Source organism: Orbicella faveolata, unplaced genomic scaffold, assembly GCF_042242905.1.
Source record: "Orbicella faveolata isolate gen_17 unplaced genomic scaffold, um_ofav_v1 contig_37, whole genome shotgun sequence".
Taxonomy (NCBI): domain Eukaryota; kingdom Metazoa; phylum Cnidaria; class Anthozoa; order Scleractinia; family Merulinidae; genus Orbicella; species Orbicella faveolata.
Window position 1 is genome coordinate 2756758 of NW_028301566.1, and position 15614 is coordinate 2772371.

General features: G+C 40.4%; 1 pseudogene across 1 annotated transcript in view; it reads right to left on the bottom strand.

Annotated features, from left to right (window-relative positions):
• The window catches only part of LOC110053218 (uncharacterized), a 32740-nt pseudogene extending 22847 nt beyond the window's left edge, over positions 1–9893 (bottom strand). Inside the window, exon 1 of the transcript XR_016202821.1 lies at positions 9128–9893. The product of XR_016202821.1 is annotated as an uncharacterized LOC110053218 (transcript). The remainder of the gene's footprint in view (positions 1–9127) is intronic.
• Between the last annotated feature and the right edge of the window lie 5721 nt (positions 9894–15614).

Below are 15614 nucleotides of genomic sequence, written 5' to 3' on the forward strand. Positions count from 1 at the left end.
TTAGTTGAAGTACGAGATTATCAAGGTAAGAGAGTGAATCCCCCAACTATAGGCCTTATATCCAAGGTGATCCCTCTTAAGTTATTTTAATTTTAGACGTGGTAACCAGTTCTTCCGATGATGTTACTCGCGCGATGCGTGGACAGCCCAAGCGACTTTCTCGTAACTACCTGCAGCTGAGATGAAATGGTGGGAAATGCGAGGTCATTTAAAACGTTTTGATTTTCAAAAGACGTTTCATAGCATAAAATCGTAGCACGTTTCACCACAGTTCGCTTAAAATGTAAATGTAAAATGTTTAAGCAAGCAACCGGAACGATGATCCTGCTGGTATACGTTGGATCAATAGTGATCTAATCGGCTTTGGATATAAAATGAAGAATACAAAAGCAAAAACCGACACAATGTAGGATGATTTTTTGACGGTGTACTATATTTCGGCTGGCCAAACCAGCCTTCTTCAGGTACAATGAAAATTTTACATTGGGACGTGTTTTTATGTAGCCGATATTTACGTAATACCGGAAATACGTAAAAGTAATTGACAGTGTAAATTAAAGATAAGCATAAGGCTGGTGTCGGTTTTTGCTTTTGTATTCTTCGTCTCTGTAAAAACCGACCACTGATTTTACTTCGAAATTCGATTTTTCTCATGAGCTGGGATTTCGAAGCCCTCACCTAGTCAATCACTAAAATGGGTTTTATTTGATTAAAAATTCTAACTGAATTTTTCTAGGCTTGATTCATCAGAGAGACTGATGACGTCACTTTAAATTTTGATAATATAGTTGAAAACGCAAAGGACTCTGGGATGCTATTTAATCCCCCCCTGCGTGGGAACGTGACAGTGAGCGTGACGTACTAGCGGCGACGCCGCGAGCCGCTGGTAGCGCGGGCGTCTGAAGACGAGCCACCGGCGGCTCGCGGCATCGCCACGTAACGCTCACAGTCACGTTCGCACGCTTACTTGTTTTGCGTTCATCTCCGCGGATTTTTGAGGAAAAGAGAGACTGCTCGCAGTCTTCGCTTTTTCGTTTCTGCTATATCTTACGTCCGCTTCGGAACTACCGCGATTCGATAGCAAGGTTATAAGACATACCATAAACGTAACAAAATATTACTTGAAACCTTTTTAACCGCGCGGCCATGGGCCGAGCGCGGTTCATGGTTTACCCGTGGTTTTTTTTAACTGCGCGGCCATGGGCCGAGCGCGGTTCATGGTTTACCCGTGGTTTTTTTTAACCGCGCGGCCATGGGCCGAGCGCGGTTCATGGTTTACCCGTGGTTTTTTTAACCGCGCGGCCATGGGCCGAGCGCGGTTCATGGTTTACCCGTGGTTTTTTAACCGCGCGGCCATGGGCCGAGCGCGGTTCATGGTTTACCCGTGGTTTTTTAACCGCGCGGCCATGGGCCGAGCGCGGTTCATGGTTTACCCGTGGTTTTTTAACCGCGCGGCCATGGGCCGAGCGCGGTTCATGGTTTACCCGTGGTTTTTTTTTTTTCGACTTCGGTGCGAGCAGACCCAAGCTTCCACTCGGCCAAATTTTGAGTCACGCAACCTGTGATGTTTACTTGCCAAAAGCTGTTGAAACAATAAATCTCATCTTTCGCGGGAATAAATTAAAAACCCAGCGCTCGTCAAAAATTATATTTTTTCACCAGAAATTTAGCTCGGAACATATACATATTTATATTTGTTTGAATCGTCGATGAAATGACCTTTTCCGGATATTTTTTCCTTCGGGGTCAACCGAAACCTCAGATTACAAAATCACGCCGAACCCACATGTTGCAAAAAAATCTCTTCAAAACCCTGACTTCGAAGCGATATAACACTTCAGCGTTAATAGCTACCGCACATCGGCAGGCGGTAAATCTATTCCTTAACAATCCAGCTTTATCGTGTTAAAATTTCAGCGAAATCGAACAAAACCAGAATTAATTAGAATTTTTTTGTGACCTCACTTCCCAGACTAATCCTAACAAAGGAAGCAACGGTCGCCCATAGCAACTGAAAAACACCAACATAACAAAGCCGACGTTTCGGCCAAAAAACTCCACAATTATCGCCTGAGAGTTTAAACTTGAATGGGAACATCTTTTTCGAACCTTTTTCAACTGATTTAGACGAAAGACTGGCCTCGGCGGGCTACAAAAACGACAAAGAGAAAAAACAGAACAAGACAGCAGAACAAGCCGATAATATTTCATCGCGTGGCTTTCGACACGAAAACGAAAATACAGCTTACTTCTGGATAAATTCAGCCTTAGAAGCCAGCAACCGGTCCCAAATTACTTTCTGTATCCTTACAAATGTCCTGATTTCCATCTCCGAAAGATTTTGCTCCAATTTTGAGCAAATAAACATTTCGCCGGCGGCGACCGCCATTACGGTGGCTTGCATACTAAATTAGCTAACTTAACAAAATTCTCCCGAGGGGGGGGGATACGACAAATTTGGTGAGAATCAAAAGTAACGCCAATTTTCTGTCACGTTTTCAATCTGTGGTCACTGGAGTGACCAAAATCGATACATCGGTCGGGATAGGGTTTTTTATGACTTGTGTGACTACTTTGCTAGCCCTTTACTCGTGGAAAACACCAATTAAATTTAATCATGACTTTTAAGAAAGAAAGCTGTTGTTAATAGTGTTATTATTGTGTCGTTGATATCGTTCATGCCCATACATATCCCGAAGAAAGTTCTAGATTAAGACCATTAAGTCATCGGAGATTTGTCAACGGCTACCACTGATGGTGCAATAATACAGTTTGTGTTGATCAAGTGATGTGATGTCTACAGTAAGAAAAGAATCATCAATGACTGCTTTGGAATGTGCACTGCGTTCCGACGGTAGTGCTAAGCGAACAGTTAAATTTTAAAAGCGCGGTTATAAGATCTAACAGATCTTCTTGTTTTTTTTCGACTTCGGTGCGAGCAGACCCAAGCTTCCACTCGGCCAAATTTTGAGTCACGCAACCTGTGATGTTTACTCGCCAAAAGCTGTTGAAACAACAAATCTCATCTTTCGCGGGAATAAATTAAAAACCCAGCGCTCGTCAAAAATTATATTTTTTCACCAGAAATTTAGCTCGGAACATATACATATCTATATTTGTTTGAATCGTCGATGAAATGACCTTTTCCGGATATTTTTTCCTTCGGGGTCAACCGAAACCTCAGATTACAAAATCACGCCGAACCCACATGTTGCAAAAAAATCTCTTCAAAACCCTGACTTCGAAGCGATATAACACTTCAGCGTTAATAGCTACCACACATCGGCAGGCGGTAAATCTATTCGTTAACAATCCAACTTTATCGTGTTAAAATTTCAGCGAAATCGAACAAAACCAGAATTAATTAGAATTTTTTTGTGACCTCACTTCCCAGACTTGTCCTAACAAAGGAAGCAACGGTCGCCCATAGCAACCGAAAAACACCAACATAACAAAGCCGACGTTTCGGCCAAAAAACTCCACAATTATCGCCTGAGAGTTTAAACTTGAATGGGAACATCTTTTTCGAACCTTTTTCAACTGATTTAGACGAAAGACTGGCCTCGGCGGGCTACAAAAACGACAAAGAGAAAAAACAGAACAAGACAGCAGAACAAGCCGATAATATTTCATCGCGTGGCTTTCGACACGAAAACGAAAATACAGCTTACTTCTGGATAAATTCAGCCTTAGAAGCCAGCAACCGGTCCCAAATTACTTTCTGTATCCTTACAAATGTCCTGATTTCCATCTCCGAAAGATTTTGCCCCAATTTTGAGCAAATAAACATTTCGCCGGCGGCGACCGCCATTACGGTGGCTTGCATACTAAATTAGCTAACTTAACAAAATTCTCCCGAGGGGGGGGATACGACAAATTTGGTGAGAATCAAAAGTAACGCCAATTTTCTGTCACGTTTTCAATCTGTGGTCACTGGAGTGACCAAAATCGATACATCGGTCGGGATAGGGTTTTTTTATGACTTGTGTGACTACTTTGCTAGCCCTTTACTCGTGGAAAACACCAATTAAATTTAATCATGACTTTTAAGAAAGAAAGCTGTTGTTAATAGTGTTATTATTGTGTCGTTGATATCGTTCATGCCCATACATATCCCGAAGAAAGTTCTAGATTAAGACCATTACGTCATCGGAGATTTGTCAAAGGCTACCACTGATGGTGCAATAATACAGTTTGTGTTGATCAAGTGATGTGATGTCTACAGTAAGAAAAGAATCATCAATGACTGCTTTGGAATGTGCACTGCGTTCCGACGGTAGTGCTAAGCGAACAGTTAAATTTTAAAAGCGCGGTTATAAGATCTAACAGATCTTCTTGTTTTTTTTCGACTTCGGTGCGAGCAGACCCAAGCTTCCACTCGGCCAAATTTTGAGTCACGAAACCTGTAATGTTTACTCGCCAAAAGCTGTTGAAACATTAATAAATCTCATCTTTCGCGAGAATAAATTAAAAACCCAGCGCTCGTCAAAAATTATATTTTTTCACCAGAAATTTAGCTCGGAACATATACATATTTATATTTGTTTGAATCGTCGATGAAATGACCTTTTCCGGATATTTTTTCCTTCGGGGTCAACCGAAACCTCAGATTACAAAATCACGCCGAACCCACATGTTGCAAAAAAATCTCTTCAAAACCCTGACTTCGAAGCGATATAACACTTCAGCGTTAATAGCTACCACACATCGGCAGGCGGTAAATCTATTCGTTGACAATCCAACTTTATCGTGTTAAAATTTCAGCGAAATCGAACAAAACCAGAATTAATTAGAATTTTTTTGTGACCTCACTTCCCAGACTTGTCCTAACAAAGGAAGCAACGGTCGCCCATAGCAACCGAAAGACACCAACATAACAAAACCGACGTTTCGGCCAAAAAACTCCACAATTATCGCCTGAGAGTTTAAACTTGAATGGGAACATCTTTTTCGAACCTTTTTCAACTGATTTAGACGAAAGACTGGCCTCGGCGGGCTACAAAAACGACAAAGAGAAAAAACAGAACAAGACAGCAGAACAAGCCGATAATATTTCATCGCGTGGCTTTCGACACGAAAACGAAAATACAGCTTACTTCTGGATAAATTCAGCCTTAGAAGCCAGCAACCGGTCCCAAATTACTTTCTGTATCCTTACAAATGTCCTGATTTCCATCTCCGAAAGATTTTGCTCCAATTTTGAGCAAATAAACATTTCGCCGGCGGCGACCGCCATTACGGTGGCTTGCATACTAAATTAGCTAACTTAACAAAATTCTCCCGAGGGGGGGGGATACGACAAATTTGGTGAGAATCAAAAGTAACGCCAATTTTCTGTCACGTTTTCAATCTGTGGTCACTGGAGTGACCAAAATCGATACATCGGTCGGGATAGGGTTTTTTTATGACTTGTGTGACTACTTTGCTAGCCCTTTACTCGTGGAAAACACCAATTAAATTTAATTATGACTTTTAAGAAAGAAAGCTGTTGTTAATAGTGTTATTATTGTGTCGTTGATATCGTTCATGCCCATACATATCCCGAAGAAAGTTCTAGATTAAGACCATTAAGTCATCGGAGATTTGTCAACGGCTACCACTGATGGTGCAATAATACAGTTTGTGTTGATCAAGTGATGTGATGTCTACAGTAAGAAAAGAATCAACAATGACTGCTTTGGAATGTGCACTGCGTTCCGACGGTAGTGCTAAGCGAACAGTTAAATTTTAAAAGCGCGGTTATAAGATCTAACAGATCTTCTTGTTTTTTTTCGACTTCTGTGCGAGCAGACCCAAGCTTCCACTCGGCCAAATTTTTAGTCACGCAACCTGTAATGTTTACTCGCCAAAAGCTGTTGAAACATTAATAAATCTCATCTCCGATACTGACTTTCGCGGGAAAAAATTAAAAACCCAGCGTTCGTCAAAAATTATATTTTTTCACCAGAAATTTAGCTCGGAACATATACATATTTATATTCCTTTGAATCGTCGATGAAATTACCTTTTCCGGATATTTTTTCCCTCGGGGTCAACAAAAACCTCCGATTACAAAATCACGCCGAACCCACATGTTGCAAAAAAATCTCTTCAAAACCCTGACTTCGAAGCGATATAACACTTCAGCGTTAATAGCTACCTCACATCGGCAGGCGGTAAATCTATTCGTTAACAATCCAGCCTTATCGTGTTAAAATTTCAGCGAAATCGAGCAAAACCAGAATTAATTAGAATTTTTTTGTGACCTCACCTAACAAAGGAAGCAACGGTCGCCCATAGCAACCGAAAAACACCAACATAACAAAGCCGAACGTTTCGGCCAAAAAACTCCACAATTATCGCCTGAGAGCTTAAACTTGAATGGGAATATCTTTTTCGAACTTTTTTCAACTGATTTAGACGAAAGACTGGCCTCGGCGGGCTACAACAAACACCAAGAGAAAAACAGAACAAGACAGCAGAACAAGCCGATAACATTTCATCGCACGGCTTTCGGCACGAAAACGAAAATACAGCTTACTTCTGGATAAATTCAGCCTTAGAAGCCAGCAACCGGCCCCAAATTACTTTCTGTATCCCTACAAATGTCCTGATTTCCATCTCCGAAAGATTTTGCCCCAATTTTGAGCAAATAAACATTTCGTCGACGGTGACCGCCATTACGGTGGCTTGCATACTAAATTACCTAACTTGACAAAATTCTCCCGAGGGGGGATATGACAAATTTGGTGACAATCAAAAGTAACGCCAATTTTCTGTCACGTTTTCAATATGTGGTCACTGAAGTGACCAAAATCGATACATCGGTCGGGATAGGGTTTTTTTTATATGACTTGTGTGACTACTTTGCTAGCCCTTTACCCGTGGAAAACACCAATCAAATTTAATCATGACTTTTAAGAAAGAAAGCTGTTGTTAACAGTGTTATTATTGTGTCGTTCATATCGTTAATGCCCATACATATCCCGAAGAAAGTTCTAGATTGAGACCATTACGTCATCGGAGATTTGTCAACGGCTACCACTGATGGTGCAATAATACAGTTTGTGTTGATCAAGTGATGTGATGTCTACAGTAAGAAAAGAATCATCAATGACTGCTTTGGAATGTGCACTGCGTTCCGACGGTAGCGCTAAGCGAACCGTTTCATTTTTAAAGCGCGGTTATAAGATCTAACAGATCTTCTTGTTTCGTTTTGTATGCGACCAGAGCCAAGCTTTCACTCGGCCAAATTTTGAGTCACGCAACCTGTGATGTTTACTCGCCAAAAGCTGTTGAAACATTAATAAATCTCATCTCCGATACTGACTTTCGCGGGAAAAAAATTAAAAACCCAGCGTTCGTCAAAAATCATATTTTTTCAGCAGAAATTTCGCTCGGAACATATATATATTTATATTCGTTTGAATCATCGATGAAATTACCTTTTTCGGATATTTTTTCCTTCGGGGTCAACAAAAACCTCCGATTACAAAATCACGCCGAACCCACACGTTGCAAAAAAATCTCTTCGAAACCCTGATTTCGAAGCGATATATCACTTAAGCGTTAATAGCTACCACACATTGGCAGGCGGTAAATCTATTCCTTAACAATCCAGCTTAATCGTGTTAAAATTTCATAGAAATCGAACAAAACCAGAATTAATTAGAATTTTTTTGTGACCTCACTCCCTAGACTTGACCTAACAAAGGAAGCCATGGTCGCCCATAGCAACCGAAAAACACGAACATAACAAAGCTGACGTTTCGGCCAAAAAACTCCAGAATTATCGGCTGAGAGCTTAAACTTGAATGGGAATATCTTTTTCGAACTTTTTTCAACTGATTTAGACGAAAGACTGGCTTCGGCGGACTACAAAAAAGACCAAGAGCAAAAACAGAACAAGACAGCAGAAAAAGCCGATAATATTAATTCATCGCATGGCTTTCGGCACGAAAACGAAAATACAGCTTACTTCTGGATAAATTCAGTCTTAGAAGCCAGCAACTGGTCCCAAATTACTTTCTGTATCCTTACAAATGTCTTGACTTCTATCTCCGAAAGATTTTGCCCCAATTTTGAGCAAATAAACATTTCGCCGCGGCGACCGCCATTACGGTGGCTTGCATACTAAATTAGCTAACTTAACAAAATTCTCCCGAGGGGGGATATGACAAATTTGGTGACAATCAAAAGTAACGACAATTTTCTGTCACGTTTTCAATCTGTGGTCACTGAAGTGACCAAAATCGATACATCGGTCGGGATAGGTTTTTTTTTTATGACTTGTGTGACTACTTTGCTAGCCCTTTACTCGTGGAAAACACCAATCAAATTTAATCATGACTTTTAAGAAAGAAAGCTGTTGTTAATAGTGTTATTATTGTGTCGTTCATATCGTTAATGCCCATACATATCCCGAAGAAAGTTCTAGATTAAGACCATTACGTCATCGGAGATTTGTCAACGGCTACCACTGATGGTGCAATAATACAGTTTGTGTTGATCAAGTGATGTGATGTCTACAGTAAGAAAAGAATCATCAATGACTGCTTTGGAATGTGCACTGCGTTCCGACGGTAGTGCTGAGCGAACCGTTTCATTTTTAAAGCGCGGTTATAAGATCTAACAGATCTTCTTGTCTTGTTTTGTGCTTCCGCTGGCAGGGCAAAATATAATTTCGAGTTCCTGATGTTGTTCTCTAAATAGCTACATGCCTTTCAAATCGTCTTCTCGATTGAAATTGATAGACATCGTACTTCAACGAGTAAAAATCCATAAAAATAGATAATCATAAAATTTCTATCGATTTCCGATGTGTCGACTGATTGAGCTTAATAAATGTTGAATTGTATCTACAAGTTTCAATTCTACAATCAACGAGCAAGGAAAGTTAGCTTACAGATATGTTACGTTCTGTTAAGCCAAACTTAAAGATATTTCACACCGATAACTTATCGCTCATCTTACTTCAAAGTAATGGATGACAGTAGGTAGTGGATGGACATATGCTTAATTAGGTATAACCAATTAGTCTACGAAAACATAAAGCTGCTTAGTAAGCAGTTCCATTTCAAAACTCAGGCACCAAAAACCTGACACATGCGAATACTGCCGCTAATTAAGTTTACTTTCTATAACTTACCACTGAAGTCCTCTTCATTGCGAAACTTCGTTCTTTCGCTTTCCGATACATCGTCTGGAAAGCGTGCCGCCATTTCTTCAGGTTTCGCTGTGTAGCAACAAAAATTTGATTAGAATGTGTGCACGTGACGTCATCAAATTCCTCAAATCCAAAACTAAAGAGCCCCTAAAGGTCTTATACTCATCAGGCATAAGAGGTACTAAATTTATATCTGTTTACAACTTTCCAGCTCAATAGTCAGTTCCAAGAAGCTGGCTTAGGGCTGTACAAGCTCATTCTAGCTCTCAACTAAATCTGGGGCTCGAATTTTAAGAGCCTGAACGTCTTTTGCTCGCACTCAAAGCGCTTTGAAGTCTCGGTCTCGCAACCTAAAAAGTCAAAATGTCTCGAGCTCGCAAAGAAAAACGCTTGTCTCGCCGTCTTGTAAAGTCTCGCATTTACCATTCGCCACCCCTAGTAATGCACACACTCCATTGGAAATTCAAAGTGCTTATGTGAGGAATTTGTGGAGACGTTTGGGGAAAAACCCCTCCATCAGTAGCAAATGTGAAGCGTTAAACAAACGCCCGGGGGGGGGGGCGCACTGCCGTATATGGGCTATATAGGTATGTGCCGCTGTGAAGGGTATGGTTTTCAAGCAGTTTACTCTAGGATAGGGTATATAAATCAGAGCGTTTGGGTCTAGAATAGGATATCATTTTTCACAAAACTGACTGGTTGGTTGAAGATTTTATCTAGAGTAAGGAAACCAGAAATCGCCACTCAAAAATATAAAAAAATCAAATCGGCAAGTTTAAATTTACGCAAATCAGCCTTAATAGTGTCAATAGATGGGGGGATTTGGGGAGTTTACTCTAGTATAGGTTAGCAAAATTCAGCTGAGCTAACTCTGGTGTAGGCTAAGGGTTCCAGGGTCACAGCGGCACATCCCCACCCAGAAATTCCCAAAGTACCTCCCTCGGGAACAAACGTTACTTGTAATACTTGTTCACGCGCAGCTAACGACGTAGATGCTTACTGTATTTTGCGAAACGAAACGAAACAAAACAAATAAACCAGGAATAAACCTGTACTGAAATGAACATGTCAAGTATCACAACAGTTCGTGCGATAACCTAAACAAGGAATAAAACAGTGGAAGTGTAGAATTCGTAAATTCGAAAATCTATATTTTGGGAAACGAGCTCTTCGAAGACTGTAACGATGAGTAACTTATTTCTTCCGATTCTTTAACACTTTTCGTAGATACAACTCCATGCAGTGATGATTTTTGAGCAAAGGGTTTGAGCCAAAAGGTCAGATGCGCCCCGTTTCGCAAATTACAGATCTGTAATTTGCGAAACGAGCTCTTCGAAGACTGTAACGATATATAACTTATTTCTTCCGATTGTTTAATACTTTTCGTAGATACAACTCGATGCAGTGATAATTTTTGAACGAAGGGTTTGAGCCAAAAGGTCACAGAAGTGCCCCGTTTCGCAAATTACAGAAATACGTGACTGATATTTGCGTGACCATCTACCGGCATAGGGAGGAGCGTAGACGAGGTCGCCGCTGCGCTAAATCAATCCGTAACCGAGTTGTATGCGTGGTGTGTGAGAAATAAGCTGACCCCGCACCCGAAAAAATCCGAATACATGCTAATCCACAGAGGATCCTTTACAGGCCCCCACCCACCCATATACCTTGGAAACAACATTCTGGAACGGGTCATACAAAGTCGACTCTTGGGTGTCGATATTGACGATAAATTGAACTGGTCAGCACATATTAAGGGACTAAAGAAGAGCTTCGTCAACAAATTGACTCTCATAAGGAAGAGCAGATTTTTACCTAAGCAAGATCTCTTACACCTATATTTCGAAGTTATAATCCCTGCAGTCACGTACGGTATATCCGTATGGGGAGGCACGAATCGCTCAGATGACTTCGACACACTCGAAAGACTACACTGCAGGGCAGCAAGGCTTATTTTCAACCTTCCTAAAGACCTACCATCAGTTGAAGCCCTCACCAGGGCCAAATGGGACACTCTAAGAACCTATTATAAGAACTCAATTCTGAAACTAATTTATAAAATGTACTACAATGATTCACCACCCTGTATGACTGCACATATTGTAAAATCACAATCCTCCTATAATCTAAGAAACAGCCTTAAGCTGGAAATCCCTCATTTTAAATCAAATATCAAGAAATCCTCCGTATCTTACAGAGGTACAATTCTGTGGAATTTTCTTCCGATTGGATGCCGAATGGCGAACAGCGTAAACAGCTTCTCTAAGATGATCAATAATGTTACTGTGGTCAGGGACATACACCTTATTCCAAAATGGCCGTCATTTTAGTATTCTTTTGTTTACTTGAAAATGAGCCCTTGTTGCCTCGTTTAAGGGAAAATATTCTTTTGAATTTCGAGTTTAAAAACGAGGCAACAAGGGCTAATTTGCAAGTAAACAAAAGAATACTTAAATGGCGGCCATTTTGGAATAAGGTGTATTAGCTTTGCGAATATATACTACAGAAGATGACTCGACTGCCCATTGGTATACGTTTATTAGTCACATAATAATGTTAATAATTAGGTAATTATTATTAGCTGCAAATTTTTATGTAAACTAGATTACATCTTACATTGTAAATTTTTTTTTAATTCTTATTTTGTAATTATTCTTTATTGTTTATTTATACACGACCCCACAAGCTGCAAGCTTAATTACTTATCGTGTTTAAATAAAGGTTACTTACTTACTTACTTACTTACTTACTTACTTACTTACTGCCTTACTTCTTTCGTTACCAATATGCATGATAAGTAACCTCAACAGCAACAACAGTGACCTCGGTTTGTATAGTAAACCTTCACTTAACCAAACTCAAACTCTTTGTTGAAAAATCATCACTGCATCGAGTTGTATCTACGAAAAGTGTTAAAGAATTGGAAGATATAAGCTACATATCGTCACAGTCTTCGAATAGCTCGTCTCGCAAAATACAGATTTTCGAATTTACAAATTCTACACTTCCGGTCCGCTGTTTTATTCCTTGTCTAGATTATCGCAAGGAGGAATCTGACTGTTGTGATACTTGATATGCTCATTTCGGTACATGTTTTTTTCGTTTCGTTTCGTATCGTAAAATACAGTAAGGCAGAGCGGCTTTTTTGGCTTAAGCCCTTGAAAATGCTACGCGCGCGCGTGCGAGTTCTAATTCAAACCAGGAGCCATAATCGGGAACGGAGACAGCAAGTCTTGGGATCCGCGCGCACCTATGATATGGGACAAATTTTCTATTTTTAGAACAAATTGTGTCATCCTGACGTCATATATCCGCGCGGATCCACGCACATGTCGGGGGCTCTCGCGCGGATGTTGTCATGTTGCGTGATCTAATGGCGAGAGTTGCGAGATTCTCTTGGAGATTTTTCACAGCGATGGCAGGGAATAAGGCAGGGAATAAGAACCAGGGTTCTTATATGTAGTTTTATGCTCTGAGCTAATGGAAAAGGTGAGTTTTTCAGGGTCGAAAACATGACTTCGATTTCGCGCTGTGAGTGAATGTTCGCGCTAATTGTACGCGTAAGCTTTGCACTTGTTTTATAAAGAAAATTTATGTAAGAAAACTCTTTACTCTGGTATCGAGTTAATTTGTGAGTTTCCCAAATAATGTTCAATCATAACCAAACCCCGTTTTGATAGTTTCTTATTGTTTCTGTTTGTTTAGCGAGTTTGCAAAAATTTTTGAAAGAAAAGTCTGACGCGTACAAGTAGCTCATTTGCATAGAGCAGCGCGTGCACTTTCAAGTCCGAGTCGGTGTTTTCAATTGTCAACAAATCTTGACACAGATTTCTTTCGCTGTCTTTTGTGCCGAGATGCTGCAACAATTTTCACCAACGCCAAAAGGCTACTAATATCATGAGTGTTTCTTTAACACAGTGAAATTTTACACTGCGAAAATAAAATAGACAAGGAGTTTTGATAACTCAACCAACAAAATCGAAATCTTTATTCGAGTACCGTCACTATTCGAGTTGATTAAAGAAAGCTGATTACTTCTGCTTTATTCACATATTTTCAGCTAAGCTTTTAATGTGTTCTCAAAAGTTTACCAGCCTTAAACATATTTAAAAACCAGAGATACATGAGTTCGATGTACGTTTTCACACGAAAGTGGGGAAGTCCAATTTGTCATGCTTTACTGACTGTACAAAACACGCATCGGTGGGCCCTCTTATTTATCGACAACAGTCAATTTATTGGATATTTACACAAACAAACTGAGCAGCATCTACAGACATAATCTTTATTGTCACTTATTGGGCCTTGATAAAACATCAAGCATTGCTTACAATTCAGACGAAACTCAAACTCGCAATCATTTTATTATTTTTTATTTTTTTTTTACTGTTCGGTCGAGATAGACTCTGGTGAAATCCTCGCAGGCGTGTGGCAAGAGGAGGGAAACTTTGAAGTCCTGAAACGCTGCTATATCCAAATATATCCAACTAGTTTTTTGCTGTGTTTTGGAAAAGCTGTTAATTTTCAACGTATGTGAAACTTAGAGTGGAGTAATGTGGAGCTCTTGTAAAAGAAGCTGCCGAACACAACTTGGTCAGTGATATATAAAGCGGCACATAACTAAATTTGACGCTGTCTTACTTCACTCAAACTGGAGCAGCTTACGACGAAAACACTGAAGCAAAATTCTGACAGACATAAAAGTATTGAGCTGTGGGCCAAAAGCATCAAACATTTCGGAAATTTCGGACGCCATTTTCCCGCGCTACATTCGCAAAAATCCTCGCAGCATGTACGCGCGTGTGCCTCACGGGATGACGCAATTTGTTCTAAAAATAGAAAAATTGTCCCATATCATAGGGACAGCCCCAAAACAAGAAATGGCGCTCGCTTACGGTCTCCGTCCCCGATTATGGCTCCTGTTCAAACAAGACTTTCTAAGATGGTAAGTCGGGCTGTAGCTAGACGTGCTACTACGAGTGTCGATCATTATCGATAAACCCATAAACAAAAGCCCTTCAAAAATCATGTTTAGGGCAACTGTGTCATCCGTAACGATCATAAATAGCGAATCAAATCCTTGGTCTGGTCATAAAAAGGGTAGTAAAATCGCAGATTTTGGTCATCAACAGGGTAAGGGTTTTGGGAAGCGGGCCGCACACCCCAAAAAATTTTTCTGGGAGTACCCCTCCCGGGCTCTGGGTCTGCATTCTGAAAATGTCTCACAGGGACAAAGGGGTACATGCCCTACAATGTTTCAATTAGCACAATGTTATAATTAAGCAAGCAACCGGAACGATTGGATCACGGACTTAATACATATACCTTCTGTTCTACCGGGGAAACGCGCCCCATAAAATCTAACCTGACCTGTGACACCAAAAACCTCATCTAAATGATTCAATGTAACCGCTGTAATTTGCAATACATAGGAGAGACGAAACGATTTTTAAAAGACCGATTTAATGAACACCGCCGTATCATAGATAACCCTAACAACAAATCTAAACCTACTACAGCCGCAGAACATTTCCTGTCCTCTCCTAATCACACTGCTAACACTGCTAACAACATGCAATTAATCCCCATCGAAAAGACATTTTCCAACCGAGACTCTTTCCGTAAGGCCAGGGAAGCTTTTTTAATTCAAAAAGGCAGAACAATTGATCCCGATGGTCTCAGAACATCCGCGAAGAAACATATTGATTGTTTCTTATATTACGTTATTTCATTATTATATTTTACTATATGCTTATCCTTAATTTACACTGTCAATTAGTTTTACGTATTTCCGGCATTACGAAAATCTGCTACATAAAAACACGTCCCAATATAAACTTCTCATTGTACTTGAAGAAGGCTGGTTTGGCCAGCCGAAATATAGTATACCTTCAAAAAATCATCCTACGTTCAGGCGTTCGCTCTGTTGGTCCCCCGTGGTCCCGAAATAAATTTACTCTTAGTAAGATGGGCTCTCAGATACAATTCGCTGTGGATTTGGCTCCATGGCCAGGGTTCCTTTTGCCTTAATAACTGGAAATTTTCGTCGTAAAACTTCCAGTTGGCTGACTGGGATACCAATTCCCTAATGACCGAGCTACACTTCATTAGGTTTGGGGTTTCATTGCTATACTTCTCTGTGTAGATGGCCACTGAGGTTTATAGGCTGTAGTCCATTGTTCAATGTTGCGAGTGGGTTGCCTTCGCACGCTCGGGACCATAGACACAGCTGTGGTGCCGTCATTGGTTTGAAATTTTAAGGACATATTGGTTCTCATATTCATTAACATCAAATAGGATGGCAAAATCCACATACTCTTTAGCCCAGATTTGTTTTCTGATTTTCTCAGATACTTTTTGCACTAGCGGAACACTAGCCGAGAGAAAGGGGTTCTTACTCGTAGTGATCTGCTCTGCTGGTTTGATGATTCCTCCCGTCAAATTCTCTATAACTTGGGATGCAGAGGCT